The sequence below is a fragment of the Periplaneta americana genome, chromosome 3, assembly GCF_040183065.1.
Source record: "Periplaneta americana isolate PAMFEO1 chromosome 3, P.americana_PAMFEO1_priV1, whole genome shotgun sequence".
In the NCBI taxonomy this organism is placed as follows: Eukaryota; Metazoa; Arthropoda; class Insecta; order Blattodea; family Blattidae; genus Periplaneta; species Periplaneta americana.
Window position 1 is genome coordinate 40478525 of NC_091119.1, and position 18792 is coordinate 40497316.

The following is an 18792-nucleotide window of genomic DNA, read 5'->3' on the forward strand; positions in this document are numbered from 1 at the left end:
ATAAAAATATTTTTATGATTTAAAAAAAAAATACTTATATATTTTCGTTCAAAATTCAGTTCACTGTGCAGTGATGAAGCGTTTCCCACATACCTCAAAAACTATCCAACATTCTGTTATGAAATTTTTTGTATGTATAATGCATGTCATATCAACAATACGATACAAGATCACTTCTCTACCATTAATAGATTGTCTGATAAAAAATAAATACCTTTAAAAATGGTCAAATATCAGTATTTTCTTCTAATACAAAATAAAAAATATATACTGTATATAATTTATTAAGGAATGTAGTTGAAAGATCATGATATTGTAAACATGAGTTTCAGCAATAAAACAAAAGAGAGAGAATATGACAAAGTTAACAAGTTTATGAGTTATGAGGCAAACGCTTCATCACTGCGCAGTAAGCTGCCACCATTTTGAATTTTGAAAAAAGATATATATAAATAATTTTTCTTTAAATTAATCATTTTTTCATATAGCAGAAGGACTCCAGATGTTTGAGATGGGCAGGACATGTAGCACGTATGGGCGAATCCAGAAATGCATATAGAGTGTTAGTTGGGAGGCCGGAGGGAAAAAGACCTTTGGGGAGGCCGAGACGTAGATGGGAAGATAATATTAAAATGGATTTGAGGGAGGTGGGATATGATGGTAGAGACTGGATTAATCTTGCTCAGGATAGGGACCAATGGCGGGTTTATGTGAGGGCGGCAATGAACCTGCGGGTTCCTTAAAAGTCAGTAAGTAAGTAAGTGTAGCAGAAGGACAGTGTTTTACACATACCAATTTTTATTATTGTACAATATACAGTAATGGAGGAAAAAATGTTGAATATTCTCAAAAATTTTCCTGCTGTAAGCTGTACCTAATCCCTTAATCCAAGGATTGCCAAGAGACCCCAAGTACGGAGTCAGTCTTTGTTTACGTGAGTCCGGTTACGATGCGGTGGGAGTGAGAATAGAGAAAACAAGTGAAGATACAGTAGCAGTGGTGCATTATTAAAATGTTACTGAACGCATAACTTTCACGTGTTATTCTCTTTCTCTTTCTCTCTCCTCAAAAATTCAATAAAATCCTCGTCTCCTGTAAAGTTGACTTGAATAATTTCGAGAGAAAAATTGTTCCGGAGCCGGTTATCGAACCCGGCACCTTCGGTTAAACGTACCAACGCTCTACCAACTGAGCTACCCGGGAACTGTACCAGATACCGATCCAGTTACAGGGAGTTAGGCCCGTAACACACTTGCAGAGTTTTCGCCAGCGAGAAATGTGTTGCGAGAAAGAGGCGAAGAGCCTCCTCCACACACTTGGCGAGTTCTCGCTATCACAGATCACACCTTGCTATGATCATGTATGCTCTGCCTTCATGCGGAAAGCATAATCGTTGGGGGAAGTATTATAGGTTATGTATTTACATACTTAAATATATAACCTGTAAGTATATTGTCGTACTTTACAAATTACGTACGAACGCTTTGTTGAATCTGAGTATTCAGATGATGAAGAAATGGAGTTACATGAATATATTTTGTTCATGAAAAGAAGAAGTGGGCCCAAAATTAAAGCCAGAAATATCTGAAAATCACATTGTATCTTACGAAAATAATGGTGAGTTTTGGACATTGGTTTCGTTTTGAATGATGATACGTTTAGGCGTTATTTCAGGTTGAATGGACCACAGTTTTTTTTTTTTTGCCATTCATGATATGATAGAGAATTATTTGCTATATTCTGATTAAAATTACATAAACTGTTAAGACATATAGATACATTATTTCAAATGTTTAATCAATACTATTAAATCTCATCAAAATAATATATAGCCCTATTTATTTTCAGATAATCTGACATTTGTTTCCAGATTTATTCTTTAAGTTTTGTGTTTTTATAGTTTTCATCCCGTGTATCATATAAATAGGCCTACGGGTGACATCGTACAAGTTCGATAAGTTTCTGACTGCAATTATCAGCCATCTTTCCTCATTTTCAAATAAAAACAATACAATTCATCGCTACCTGTAATATCTTTTACTACATTCAATCGTCATAAAGAGTATAAATGTCAATCATCTTTGATAAATGTGTCAAGGAAATTCGCTGAGCTACCGATTCCAGCGAGAAACTCGCGCGAGGTTTCTGCCTCGAGCGAGAAATCTCTTCCAGTGTGTGGACGTCCATTTGAATCCATGTTATCAATTGTTTTATTTTCTCGCAACACATTTCTCGCTGGCGAAAACTCTGCGAGTGTGTTACGGGCCTTATACCTGAAATACACGTCACTGTTCGTTAACAGAAAACTACAATTTAAGTCACACAGAGTTAGTGTGCACTCAATGTTGGTTGCTTGACGGTTGTCAGCCCACTTTGAGGTCTGTGGATATAGAGGGAAAAATTGGATCGGTGTCTGGTAGAGTTCCTGGGTAGCTGAGTTGGTAGAGCGTTGGTATGTTTAGCCAAAAGCCCCGGGTTCGATACCCGGCCCCGGAACAATTTTTCCTTTGAAATTATTCACGTGCCACATTGTCCGACGTTTCCTAAATTGTGAATAATTTGTAATACTTGATGTAAATCAGTATTATTAAACCATGTACCATTTATCTTTATCACAAATTCAATCGACGCTAAATAACCTAGTGGTTGATGTAGCCTAGTGTAATTAAATGACCGATTAAAATAGATAACCTCAATTTTATTGTCACTACTACTATATACACTATGTGGTCTATATATGTGAATTCCACGGGACAAAACACGGTATGGGACATATGTACGTACATCTATCCAATCCTCCCTAATTTGAAGTCGACAACGCTACCATTTGAGACACAGCTTAGGACAAAGGACGAAATGGAGTTGAAGAGAAGATGCATTGTGGTAGTGGTCTGGTGTACGCCTTAGGGAATCAGTGAGATGGCAAAATCAAGAAGGTTAAAAAAAAAAGAAGGAAGGGAAGAAAACCTCGCGGAGAATGTGATAGGTTCTTTAAGGAGGATGATTCTGCTGATATTTGTACAGTCACCTAGCAACGTGTCAAAGGTCCGTCCGATACGCAGGAAGTCCTAACTACTAAATATTCTAATTATTGAAATGTGACAAGCATTAAAATAAGAAAAACGAAAGCGTTTCTACTCCACATGGACACCCGTGGCGGTTGCCCGGCAACTGATGTGTCCCGCGTCGCATGTGGGATGATCGCGGTTTAAAACCCCGCTGAGAGGGGATCTAAAGCTTGTTGTACCGGATGTATAAAAAAATGTTTTTCTTGATAATTATTTTCATGTAAACGCTAAATAACTGGAAAATGACAGTTAATCTTTTCCATTTACGCAGTTTAATTTCAATAATAAATTCGACCACATAATTACCTCTAAGTAAAGGAATAAATCTATTAGTGACATAATACAGATAGTATCTGTTTTTTTTATCTATTTCCATCCATTTTTTTTCTTTTCTTTTCCTTCTTACCTTTATCTTTCCTGCTCTGGTTGTTTCCTTCTTCTCTTTTCTGTGATTCATAGAGGGAGTGTTACAAATTTGAAATACTGTGATATAATGCAATGAAATTTTCAGATCCAGAATTAAAAAAAATTATATGACAGACTTTCTTGTATTACATTATGTATCATGTATTATAAAACAAGGTTATTTCTATCCTAAGTATATTTTTTCTATCTTATCTTGGGTCCACACCTGTGGAGTAACTGTCAGCGCGTCTGGCCGCGAAACCAGGTGGCCCAGGTTCGATTCCCGGTCGGGGCAAGTTACCTTGTTGAGTTTTTTCCGGGGTTTTCCCCTCAACCAATATGAGCAAATGCTGGGTAACTTTCGGTGCTGGCCCAGGACTCATTTCACCGGCATTATCACCTTCATCTCATTCAGACGCTAAATAACCAAAGATGTTGATAAAGCGTCGTAAAGTAACCTACTAAGGAAAAAATCTTATCTTGGTTACTATATCAACATGACCTGTACTAATTATACTACTAATAATAAGTTTAATATTAATCCACCAATATCAACATAGTCTCTTTTTTCACTCAGTTATTACTAGTATTATTATTACTTACTTTATTATTATCATCTTCATGTCACCTTTTTTCTTAAGATTTTGTCTACAAAGTATGTATATTTATGTAACGGAACTGTCCCCGAACACGAGCTTTGCTCTTTCGGGGTACTTTAATGTAACGTTTTTATGTATGTGTTATTATTAAATAAATCTAAAATAAAGTGAAAATGGTGAAAATTTTCCAAAAAAAAAAAAACTAATAATAATAATTTATTTTAGCTGGCATAGTTAAGGCCGTAAGGCCTTCTCTTCCACTCAACCAGCAAAAAGTATACATACAAATGTATGAACTTACAAAGAATTCAACAATTTGATTTAGATAAGAGTTACATGTAGGCTATACAAGAGATTATTTACGAATTAAACAGCAAAATATTATGAACTATTAATTAAACAATGAAATATAAACACTGTAGCAGAATTAAGCTAAAATACAAAGAATGTTAATATATTTCAAATAATGTTACATAATAGAAAGAGATTTTTATAAGACAATTTTGAAAATACAGAACTATCAGGATGCATCCCTAAAGGAAGAAGTAACAATGTACTCAGTGATAGTGTAAATCAGTATGATTGGAGTGAAATACTAAGAAGGTTATCTTTTAAGCTGTAATTAAAAGTGTTTATTGTCTTGCAGCCCCTAATACTTTGTGACAAGGAATTCCATTGTCGCGAGGTGGATACTGTAAAAGATAATGAATAACAAGATGTTCTATGAAGAGGTATACTTAGCGTCCCACAGATAAGTGATCTGGTATTTACGTCGTGGTTAGAGTGTAGATAAGAGAAACGAGACGAAAGGTAATTTGGTGTTGAAGTGTGCAGAATTCGAAAGAGTAAAGACAAAGAGTGATATACGACCTGACACGAGTTGTATTCTAGCGGAAGCCTTCCAAATTACTACGCACTGATACCACAGTCTAGTACATACAATCACGAAGCTCAATACATAGTAAATATGCATCCATAGATAGTTGCTAACCACTAGGATCGCTAATATCGCCTCATTACAGGCAATGCGAAATAGTACCAGCACAGTCAATTGTTCCTAGCACCCTCACAACTCAAGCTTCGTGACTGTATATACTAGACTGTGCTGATACTCTCTCTCACTAGACTGTGTTTGTTTGCAGTTAGAAGCTGAACTGTTGAAACGTTTATCATTATCGTGTTTTCGAGCGAAGTGAAAATTTTAGCGGTAAGTTCTTTTCTTGGATACACATTGTTATTCCTCAATGATAGAATTATTAATGATATTATAATGTACGGTATTCTAAAAAAGATAAAATAATCTAAGTTTACAGTACTGTATGTTTTGTTGATTTCGTTTTTAAATTATGATATGTTTTGAGGTTGTGACTTACAATATTATGTGTCACAAATATGAAATATTAGAATTATTAGTATTCCATTATGCAACGAAATATATTACATATGAACAAGGCGACTGGCCCGAAGATTTCACGGAAACAGTGTTACTTCCAATACCGAAGAAAAATAATGCCAAGAAATGTAACGAGTTCAGGACTATCAGCCTGATATCACACTCGGCGAAGATTCTTCTGCGAATACTGAATCGACGTTTATATTCTAAGATGGAAGAACAGTTGGAAGAAGAGCAGTTTGGCTTCAGGAAGGGAAAAGGTACGAGAGATGCAATTGAACTGCTACGAACAATCAGCGAAAGATACCTAGAGAAGAATAAAGAAGTGTATGTGGTATTTGTGGACCTAGAAAAGGCGTTTGACATAGTGGATTGGAATAAACTGATGACGATCCTGAAGAAAATTGGCGTGGATGGAAAGAGAGGAGGCTGTTCAGTAACCAAGAGTCAAAGTCATTATAGGAGAAGAACTGTTAAAAGGAAGTGAAATAGGGAGAGGAGTACGACAAAGATGCCTTTATCACCTACCCTGTTCAACATCTATTTGGAGGATTTAGTAAATAACTGTTTTCAGAATATGGGAGGAATGATAGTAGGAGGAAGAAGAATAAATTGTGTATAATATTTGCTGATGATATGGCGTTGTTAGCAGAAGAAGAGATGATACTAAGGGATATGCTACTGGTACTGTGAGCAGTTTGGAATGAACATAAATGCCAACAAGACCATGGTCACAGGAAGAAAAGTAAAGAAGGTAAACTTGCGAATTTTAAATGATGTAGTAGAGCAAGTGGACAGCTTCAAATATTTGGGGTGTACTATAAGCAGTAACATGAGCTGCTGCCAAAAAGTCAAAAGGAGAATATCAATGGCAAAGAAAGCTTTTAATAGGAAAAGGAGCATCTTCTGCGTTCCTCTGAAGAAAGAACTAAGGAAGAGACTAGTGAAGTGCTTTGTGTGGAGTGTAGCATTGTATGGGGCAGAAACATGGACATTACGACGAAGTGAAGAGAAACGAATAGAAGCATTTGGATATGGAGAAGGATGGAACGTGTGAAATGAACAGACAGAAAAAGAAACGAAGCTGTGTTGGAAAGAGTGGGTGAAGAAAGAATGATGGTGAAACTGACCAGAAAGAGGAAATGGAATTGGCTGGGTCACTGGTTGAGAAGAAACTGCCTTCTGAAGGATGCACTGGAAGGAATGGTGAACGGGAGAAGAGTTCGGGACAGAAGAAGATACCAGATGATAGACGATATTAAGATATGTGGATCATATGAGGAGACAAAGAGAAAGGCAGAAAATAGGAAAGATTGGAGAATACTTTGTTTGCAGTGAAAGACCTGCCCTTGGGCAGAACACTATGAATTTATGAATTCTTTTCTTCTTGTGTTTTTTTTATCCTCTACACTTTCTTCCTCCGTTTTTTCTTAATTTACTTAATTTCTTAGTTCCTTTTCATCTCCAATTTATTGTTGGTTCTCCCATTATCTTTCCTTCCTCATTTCATTCATTTCTTTGTTTTTTTTATTCCCTTTATTTTCATAGGCCTATTATCCTTTCGCAATCCATAATCTCAAGTTCTTCTTATTTATTTATTTATTTATTTATTTATTATTTTGCTAATAATTGCAGTATAAAATATAAATATACAGAGAAACTTTAGCTCGCCCTTGAAAGAGTAGAACTCGTGCTCAGGGGCGGATTCCTGAATTGAAATTAATAATTATACAATACAATTATAATTAATAATTATACAATACAATTTTCAATTATAGTATATAAATTTAAATTTATAATTTTTCAATTTTTATAAAATCCATACATAACTTTTTAAATTTAATACTAGAACTATTCGAATTGACAAGATTAGGATATTTAAATATAAATTTGTTATATATTCTTGGACCTAAATTACTACTATGATTAAATACTGTAACAGTGTTGCATTTTGGTTCAAACAATCTTAAAGAATTCATACCTTTTGTTTCATAACTATGGGAATACAATTCAAAATTATTTAGATTTTTATGTATGAATTTTATTAATACAATATAATAAATTTGTCTTACGTTAAGTACATTAAAGTCTAGAAACAAATTTTGAGATGGAAAATCAATAGGTTTATGAAGACATATTTTAATTATTTTCTTCTGTAATAAATAAAGTGGATTAAAATTGGATTTAAATGAGCTACAATTCCATACATAATTACCGATTGAAATAAAGTTAAATATATTGTACGTAATAAACTTATTGACAAGTAATTCCTCAATAAAACAAAATAATATACTATTTTACGTAATTTATTACAAAGGCAATTAATGTGTTGGTTCCATTTTAAATGATTATCGAAAATTATGCCTAAATACTTAACTTCAGAGGACTCTTTAATAATCGGACATTTACACTTTATAAGACAACAATCAGAATTATGTAATTTAATACTTAATATAGATGTAGAATGTTTGTTACATTTTTCAGATAATGAGAATGAAATAATTATGGTTTTATTTTCGTTGATAGAAAGATAATTTATGTCAAACCATTTTTATATTAATTTAAGTCCATTATTTGAATTATTATATGCATCATACCAGGTTTTTCCACCAAAAAGTAAAACTGAGTCATCTGCATAAGAATTGTGAACACCATTGTATTGTTGTAAGTCAATTTTTAATAAGTCATTAATATATATTAAAAATAGAATAGGGCCTAGAACTGTGCCTTGGGGAACACCTATATTAATAATTAAAGGATCACTTGAATAATTGTCAATTTTCGTTATTTGAATTCTGTCGTTAAGATACGATTTTATTAAGTTTAAAGCATTACCTTTGATTCCTAATAAGTCTAATTTCTCAATTAAGATATTATGTTTCACTGTATAAAATGCTTTTCTTATGTCCAGTAAAATACCAATACATTTGTTACCTTGATCAAATTCTCTTACAATTTATTTAGTAACTTGATATACTTTATCTTTAGGAATTTATCTTCATTTCGATTTCGCTGCTTTGTTATATGAACCATTTTTAAGCATACAAACCATTCAGGCAGTGGGGAACTATGATAACGTGGTGTAAAAATGACTATGCTTCACAAACACAACGAAATTTACCAGAAATGTGTTGTCTTCCTTGTCACATGTGTTATATAATTTCAAAACATATGCCACTCCGGAATTCAAGTCCAGTAGTAATGTTATCTGCTTGTATGCAAGGATGGTGGTCACCAGATATCTTTACTAATATGTACAGCGCCGTGCTTTTATATTCTCACTACAAGGCGTCCGTCCAATCTTATCGGCGTACTAGTTAAAACTGCACCGGCTCGTTCAGTACGACAATCCCGCTGTGACGTAGGCACAACAACAAAGTCACTGACCGCCCGTCATCACAGCAACCAATAAACTAAGATAGGACCTGTCAACAGCGATTGTTAGAAAAAGCTGACGTTCACAGCGGTGAGCATATCGATGCGTTTAAAAATCATTCCATTTTAGTTTCAAATATCGCAACTGCCTTCACAAACATAGAGGCTTTCAAAGAGAACTAGAATGTAAGATATACATAAATATTGATTATTTGTTCTACATGCTATTTTTATCTTATGGTATATTACGCAGGATATAGGACAATATTATATTAAAATATCAAATCAAAACTGCTGGGTAAACCGAAGTAGTTGGTGGAAGTATTAAGCACACAGTTGATCTACTGTTCTCCAACCAGGAGATCAACCGTGAAAGGAATGTGCTTACTATTGCCTCATCTATTGGAACGAAGTAGATAAATAATATTACCGTTATAACGTCAGTTTAAAAACCATGCGCTCCCCTCCATATGTTATTTTCTGTATGGAGAGATTAAAAGATCAGGAGATTAACCGTGATCTAATTTTGTAACTAGGGTAGTATAAAGATGCGTGATCAATGTTATGGTTTGTGCTGTGAGAGCTAGCCAATAGAGATAAGAATACCCACGTGTGTGACCTTATGACATCTTAAGACATCAACATTCATTCACAACATTATCCCGCTTCGTCTCAGTCCCCGAAGACTTTCTCGTGGTTGGAGTACAGTAGCAATAACAGTTTTTATGCTCGACCATGCCGAAATGTAGTAATTATACACCTGGTAGCAGACCTTTAATGGACCTCATTAAAGTACACCTACTCATTAAAGGTCAGATCTTTCAGCCAATGACGACTCAGGTTACAACTGTTCAGCCAATGACAGGTCAGCTTTGTACCGTTATAAAACCGCAAGTATAGATTATTCTCGGATATGCAATCGAAAGAGAATTAGCGAAAAGTCACGGAGGCTGGAAATCCAACTGTCGCAGAAGGTTATGTCCTGTTACTATAATAATTAGCGTTAATTGTAAATAATATTCAAATAAATTCAATTTGTCATCTCGTTTTTCAATGTCGAATTCAATAATCAAGGTTATAAAATTATAATATTATCGAGTTTAACGGGACTACGTCAAGGTCAATGACATTATTGTTCCTCGGAAAAAAATCAATACTTTCGCGTCTGCGCACATCTCACAATTCACGACCTAGAACAAGGTCACTTCCGATCTTGTCAGTTACAAATAAAATGTATACATCTGAATACCGGTAATTTCAAGTTAGAAATATGGTCGAGCACAAAAAGTCGTATGAAACTCGCCTATAATGGTAATTAAGAAGCTCGTATGAAAATTATGAAACTCGCTTGCGCTCGTTTCATAAATATCCATACTCGATTCTTAATTACTATCATTATAGGCTCGTTGCATAATGTACTATTATATTCGGACTCTTCAACTTCACTGCACAGCATCTGCAGTTTAAAGGGTAGTTAGATAAACTGTAATGACAACCATAATTCAGTCTCCACTTAAGAGCCTCCATAGTTTAAAAGTGGCATTAAATAAAAAAAACTACTGTACAATGACAACCGTCATTTAACCTTCTTTGAATATCCCAGGGTTAGGCACCGGAAGCAATTCCAAACTCTAAACGGGGACGCTGAATATTCATCCGTCACGGCATCAACGCTGAGCGGTGTTCGGCGGGGAAGAAAGGGGTTGAAGAGAAGTCATATGGCTCCCCGTGAGAGAGCAGAATTCGCTCTTGGTGCCAAGCCCTGGAATAGCCTTTGTAGTTTAAAAGGGTAGATACATAAAAAAATCACAATTACAATTATCTGTAGTAGCCTCTGTAGTATAAAAGCAAAGATAAAGAATTACTGGAATTAAAACGTTATCATCTTGTCATCATTGAATAATCTCTGTAATTTGAGTTAAATAAATGAGATGTTAAATAAAGAACTACAATTACAATTATCACCTCATTGCCTCTGGAATAGTCTCTGTAGCAAAAAAATAAATGTCAAACAAAGAACTGCAATGACAACTATAGTTTCATTTTCTGTGATTAGCCTCTGAAGTTTAAAAGGAATGTTAAATAAAGAACTACAATTGGAATTATCACACAATTTTCTCTGAATAGTGTTCTGTAGGTTAAAAGGAATGTTAAATAAAGAACTACAATTGGAATTATCACACAATTTTCTCTGAATAGTGTTCTGTAGGTTAAAAGGAATGTTAAATAAAGAACTACAATTAGAATTATCACACAATTTTCTCTGAATAGTGTACTGTAGGTTAAAAGGAATGTTAAATAAAGAACTACAATTAGAATTATCACACAATTTTCTCTGAATAGTGTTCTGTAGGTTAAAAGGAATGTTAAATAAAGAACTGCAATAACAACTAAACTATCGCTAATATGTTTTCGCGGGATATCAGCCGAGTTAAGATTTTGGAATGCTCCAAGCTTTCGACTGCTATCTCTGCAGCCATCTTCAGGGAAGATGGCTGCAGAGATAGCAGTCGAAAGCTTGGAGCATTCCAAAATCTTAACTCGGCTGATATCCCGCGAAAACATATTAGCGAACCAACGCCGAGAAAGCCTCAAATCATACAAACTAAACTATCGTTTCACTTTCTGTGATTAGCCTCTGAAGTTTAAAATGAATGTTAAATAAAGAACTGCAATGACAACAGACTATCGTTTTCCTTTCTGTGATTAGCCTCTGAAGTTTAAAAGGAATGTTAAATAAAGAACTGCAATGACAACAGACTATCGTTTCACTTTCTGTGATTAGCCTCTGAAGTTTAAAAGGAATGTTAAATAAAGAACTGCAATGACAACAGACTATCGTTTCACTTTCTGTGATTAGCCTCTGAAGTTTAAAAGGAATATTAAATAAATAACTACAATGACAACTATCATTTCGTCTCTTCTCAATAGTCTCTGTAGGTTAGAAAAAGAATGTTAAACAAAGAACTGCAATGACAACTATTCTATAGTTTCACTTTCTCTGATTAGTTGAAGTTTAAAAGGAATATTAAACAAAGAACTACAATAACAACTATCATTTCATCTCCTCTGATACTCTTTATAGTATGGGAAGAAATTAAATAAAGAATTACAAATCAATCTTCATCTCATCGATTTTAAAGAAACCCTATAGTTGGAAAAGAAAGTAAATATAGACTTACAATTAAAATTGCTATGTCATCGTGTCTGAATAGACTCTGTAGCTTAAAAGGCAAGTTAAAAAGAAGAACTGCGTATCAGTTACTATCTCATCGTCTTCGAATAGTCTCTGTATTATAAAGGGCAGTTAAATAAAGGATTATAGTGTTTACTGTATTATCATCTCAACGTCTCTGAATAGACTCTATAGTTTGGAAAGGATATTAAATAATAATAATAATAATAATAATAATAATAATAATAATAATAATAATAATAATAATAATAATAATACTAATAATATTACTCTTCTCCTATGTGTCTCCGTATTTGAAGTGTAGCGTTAAATGAAGATCTCAAATTGTTGTTTAGTCAACTGTTCTAAGACAGATTGAATCCTCATAAGCGACGCCAATAAGGCATCGCTCATGAGGCACCTGAGCCAGGAGATAGTGATGTAGAGTGGTCATTTCTTTTCTCCCTCCACTGCATACATCGCTGATCAGTAACATATTACACTAATCAGGCTTCAGATGCATACAAACAAAATTGTTCTTCCTCCGACACATATCGTCAAATGAGATGTACTTCCTGATAATAGATGTACATATCAGGCAGAACCTCAATCAGATCTCAAATTAGATCTTTCTAAATGACGAAGAAAGCAATGACAGATTATTCAGAAGAGTAAGTGTTTGGATTGCACAGTAATTTACTTACGAGAATCAAATACAGTAGATCAGTCAAATAAGCAAGAGGTTCCTGTCATCTTTTTACTTTTCGATCAATTTTTAATCCTTATTCATGCTAAATAATATAAGAAGTCCGAGCTAATCCTCTAAATTTAACGATGAAAGAGTAATGGAACGGAGAAAATATCTGCATGGAAATATCATATGTACTTCGGTACATTAAAATAATATATGAATCGGTCATTTCAAAAAGGTCATGAGTCAAGAAAATGAAATTTTACAGGAGAAAGAAAAAACTACCTACAGCATAAACTACCTAATTTTAAATTCTCATACGACTGTTAATGATTAAAGCGTTATCAAGGAAAATATTGCATTATATATTTTTCATTTAAAATATTTTGTTTGGTATAAAACACATTTTCAAAATCAATTACTTATGACTTTTTTGCAATGAACGTTCACATTTTACTAATTAATAAAATATATTTTTAGCAAATAACGTTCTAATTACATTAATTGTTTAATGCACCAATATACAATGAATGAGAACACTTATGTATACTATTTTCATATTATACAGGGTGACTCACAAGGATTTACCGTCCTTTACGGAGATTATTTCTGAAGACATTTTGAACAAAAAAATGTAATATAATCATAGTTCCTATTCTCAATAATTTCAGAGTTACACTAATTTAACGTTGTTTGTAAAATACGTTTTTTCTTTAATTTGAAGGTAAAAGAATAATACAAATAGATAATGAACCATTCAGAAGTAGCAGTTCTTTAATTGGCAAGTTTTATGAAGCTAAAAATGTGCTGTGAACTCCTTAGTTGCTTCGTACAGACATCTTTTTCTATTTTTAACTAAAAAATTACATTATTCTAACGCACTTATCACAACAGTTATTACAAATCACACCATTTCCACCGACTTAATTATTTGCAGTTCAATTTTGCATCCTAATTTACAGTCTTGGAGAGTTTACAACACATTTTAAAAAATGTCGCCGCACGCTTGTGAACGGCACTCGTCGCGCTACGTAACTGCACACAGCTATCTTTGATTTCCGTAGCGCTCACGCTGGCGCTGACTGCACGCTGATTAAGATCACGCATTCACAGCAATGCGTTCCAATAACGAAACGTAACTCTGTAAATATTGAGAATAGGACCCATGTTTATATGATTTTTTTGCTCAGAATGTCTTCGGAAATAAGCTCCATAAAGGACGGTAAATCCTCGTGAATCACTCTGTACAGCTATATTTTATTTAAAACAAGAATGAACTCTAATGAAAATCTACACACTTTTGATAGAAGATAGATTAAGAAAGTAGTTTTTTGTTTGTTTTTAGTCCTCCTGATCATTTCAACTTCTTTTCCTCCTTGTCTTCGCCTTTCCTGAAGTTGGTCGTAAAACTCTGTATACTCAGCTGGAATATAGGCCTATGTACACTTCTTCACCTTAAGAATGTTCCAATATTTTTTTCATTGTCCAGGGCAGCTTGAGTTGTATTCAAACGCCACGCACTTAGAAGAAGAAAAAGACATTTTATGTACCTTGGGAATTTTTCCCATACTTGATTCAGAGAGAAAAGTCTTCTTTTAATAAATAGACCAACATCGCTTAAAGTCCAGTACAGGCACAGCATCAATGGTTTCTACTGAGAACTTACATGACACCTTTTTAATCATAACATATTCCTTAGTAGATAGACCCCATCATAACTTTTTATCAGTTTCTTTACAATCCCAGAATCCCTGTCGTTTAGTAGGAAGCTGTGACCTCTTATTGGAAAGAGTAACGTTATGCCTTACTTACTTACTTACTTACTTACTTACTGGCTTTTAAGGAACCCGAAGGTTCATTGCCGCCTTCACATAAGCCCGCCAGCGGTCCCTATCCTGTGCAAGATTAATCCAGTCTCTATCATCATACCCCACCTCCCTCAAATCCATTTTAATATTATCCTCCCATCTACGTCTCGGCCTCCCTAAAGGTCTTTTTCCCTCCGGTCTCCCAACTAACACTCTATATGCATTTCTGGATTCGCCCATACGTGCTACATGCCCTGCCCATCTCAAACGTCTGGATTTTAAGTTCCTAATTATGTCAGGTGAAGAATACAATGCGTGCAGTTCTGTGTTGTGTAACTTTCTCCATTCTCCTGTAACTTCATCCCGCTTAACCCCAAATATTTTCCTAAGCACCTTATTCTCAAATACCCTGAACCTATGTTCCTCTCTCAGAGTGAGAGTCCAAGTTTCACAACCATACAGAAGAACCGGTAATATAACTGTTTTATAAATTCTAACTTTCAGATTTTTGGACAGCAGACTGGATGATAAGAGCTTCTCAACCGAATAATAACACGCATTTCCCATATTTATTCTGCGTTTAATTTCCTCCCGAGTGTCATTTATATTTGAGTAACGTTATGCCTATCAATGAAAACTGTTAAACGCCAGGAATTGACATTCTCAAATCATAGCCAGGAAGAGAAAGACGAGATACGAAGAGTCCACTGCAAGAATAATGGATGTCATTTGGAATACTTTTTTCAGGAGAAGCAATTGAAAGTTGAAATGCTTAGCGCTCAAAGCTTAACTGTGATTTTCCGATCATTACTAGACAATGACTATCAGTGTTAATGCCATATAACTCTCTATGTACATTCTATATGTCTTAAGCTATGCATTGACAGTCTTGGTTCATTTTCGACAGGAAAGTGACATCCATCATTCTTGCAGTGGACTCTTCATATATAAATGTAAGGAAGTCAGCTACCTAATGGAGTTTGAAATATCTCGTGCTCTAAAGCCTTTTAATAGAACAGAATTTCTCAAATGAGTAATGATTAAAAGAGCTTAAATAACTTGTCCATAAGAAGTTTTTAATTTTGAAAAACTACGAATTTCTCGACAAGGTATCGAGAGAAGAATTTAGAAAATTTCTGATTATATTCAAGAGGAAGGTTAAAAAAAAGAAGCAAGAAAAATCGTATATTATTCACTGGCTCTTGATGACAGCAGTGACATTACTGATACAGCAAAGCTCGAGACTTTTATCCACGGGATTGATAAAGATGTTAGTACAGAACCACCACTGGTTGTAGTTTTCATGCCAAGCACCTTTCCTCCGTCTCCTTACTTTATAGGCTGTTGTCGCATGTAATCACTGCAGTTCGAGTTATGGTCACAGCTACCTTAAATGAAGTCCACACCTGTGAAGTAACGGTTAGCGCGTCTGGCCGCGAAACCAGGTAGCCCGGGTTCGAATACCGGTCGGGGCAAATTACCTGGTTGAGTTTTTTTCCGGGGTTATCCCTCAACCCGATACGAGCAAATGCCGGGTAACTTTCGGTGCTGGACCCTGGACTCATTTCACCGGCATTATCACCTTCATATCACTGAGACGCTAAATAACCTAGATGTTGATACAGCGTCGTAAAATAGCCTAAGAAACCTTAAATGAAGACCTGGAAGTTACAGCTAAGCCTATCATTTCATTGTATCTGAAAGGCTCCTGTAGATAAAGAACATATTGTAACTCCCCAGGTTGAAGTCATAAAAGTATTAAATCACTCACTTAAAATTACCCAATTTGAATTTGAATTTTGGATTAACATTTTCTAAGATGCCGCAAGACTTAAGCTCTAATGTGTATTTAAAGCACGTGTTGAGTGGACGTTAACAGTAGAAGACAAGTGAATGAGCGATACGGCAATGTCAACAACCTTGCGGATAAGAAATGTTGTCAAAGCGCGGCGGAGTTATCTAGTAAACTAAATACAAAGTTTGGAAATCCCTTAGTACCAAAGAACGCTAGCGGGCATTGTAATTTTAACATATCTTTTCACCTAGAAGTGATATTGGAAACCAAGTCGATGCTATAGCGATAGTGGTATGACAAAATTAGAACTAAACTAAATAGTCAGGGAAAACCTGCCTCATGTACACTTTCTAAATTAAATATTTCACAAGATTTTTCGTGATAAAACTCCATTCACACACATTAGGTCTACTTCTCAACACTTTTTCAATCACAAAGATTATTCAGAGGGGATACGATGATATTGGAGCAATGGTTGAATGAAAATGGCAGGGGAAGTGAAATGTTCGGATATGATTTGCTAGTGCTGCGAATGATTAGGTAGTCTCCGAAGCACTTGTTTGCGCTATTTCAATCGGAGACCTCCGATTATCTCCGATTGATGCCGCAACAACTATCCTACGGACAAGACAGCAGGTTGTAATGTTCTGTGTGCAGACGTACACTTTCCACTAAGCATTCCTTTAATCAGATGATGCAGTGGTTCGAATCCTAGTATTTTTTTTAAATAAATGTGAATTTTTTCATTCTCTCTCTCTCTCTCTCTCTCTCTGCTTGAAGTTCTACTTCAGTCGACAGATTTTTTTCTACATTTGAAATTCATAACATTTGTGGAAGAGCGTGTTAGTTATATGTTATTGATCAAATTAATGTCATTAATTAAATTATTGCGAAATCTAAGAAAACTTGAAGTTTTTCAGTATAGTTCTTCTAGAAACAATCGTTTATACATACATAGTTACTACCAATTAGTCTAATCAATTTAGTTTAACGTAAAATATATTAAATGGACTTTCAGAATAGAGCCGAAGAAACAAGCGGTATGGATGTGTTAAGGTTTACCGTTTGAAAATTAATTATTCAGGCTCTTCGTTATCTTTAACTCTGGGAAACTTACTTACTTACTTACAAATGGCTCTTAAGGAACTCTTAGGTTCATTGCCGCTCTCACATAAGCCCCCATCGGTCCCTATCCTGAGCAAGATTAATCCAGTCCCTATCATCAAATCTCACTTCCCTCAAATCCATTTTAATATTATCCTCCCATCTACGTCTCGTCCTCTCCAAAGGTCTTCTTCCCTTCGCACTCCCAACTGACACTCTATATGCATTTCTGGATTCGCCCATACGTGCTACATGCCCTGCCCATCTCAAACGTCTGGATTTAATGTTCCCTATTATGTTAGGTGAAGAATACAATGTGTGCAGTTCTGCGTTGTGTAACTTTCTCCATTCTCCTGTAACTTCAACCCTTTTAGCCCCAAATATTTTCCTAAGAACCTTATACTCAGACACTCTTAACCTCTGTTCCTCTCTCAAAGTGAGATTCAAGTTTCACAACCATTCAGAACAACCGGTAATATAACTGTTTTATAAATTCTATCTTTAAGATTTTTTGACAGCAGACTAAACGACAAAAGCTTCTCAACCGAATAATAACAGGCATTTCCCATATTTATTCTTAGTTTAATTTCCTCCCGTCTGTCATTTATATTTGTTACTGTTGCTTGAAGATATTTGAATTTTCTTCGTCTTGGAAGAATAAATATCCAATTTTTGTATTTCCATTTCGTACAATATTCTGGTCACGAGACATAATCATATACTTTGTCGTTTAGGGATTTAATTCCAAACCTATCGATTTGCTTACTTCAAGTAAAATTTCCGTGTTTTCCCTAATCGTTTGTGGATTTTCTCCTAACATATTTACGTCATCAGCATAGACAAGAAGCTGATGTAACCCGTTCAATTCCAAACCCTCTCTGTTATCCTGAACTTTACTAATGGCATATTCTAGAGCGAAGTTTAAAAATAAACTCTGGGAAACACTTTCACAAAATATTCATGAATATGTTCTACTAGAACATATAATAATAATAATAATAATAATAATAATAATAATAATAATAATAATAATAATAATAATAATAATAATCTGAATAATAACAGTAATAATATTACACAAAATTTAAAACACCGATAATGTAATATTATTGTAATTTACCGAAGTACGTATGATATTTCCGTGCAGGAAATCTACATTACCATATGATGAAGGATGGGTAGAGCGGAGAAAAATTCTCTCCGGCAACGGGATCCGAACCCGGATTTTCAGCTCTACATGCTGACGCTCTATCCACTAAGCCACACCGGATTCCAATTCTGATGTCTGTTTGAATCCTCTCAGTTTAAGTTCCACCTCTTAGTTTCCCTTTAGTGGCCAACCCTCATGCACTGTGTCACAGATGTGTGACAGTGGCACA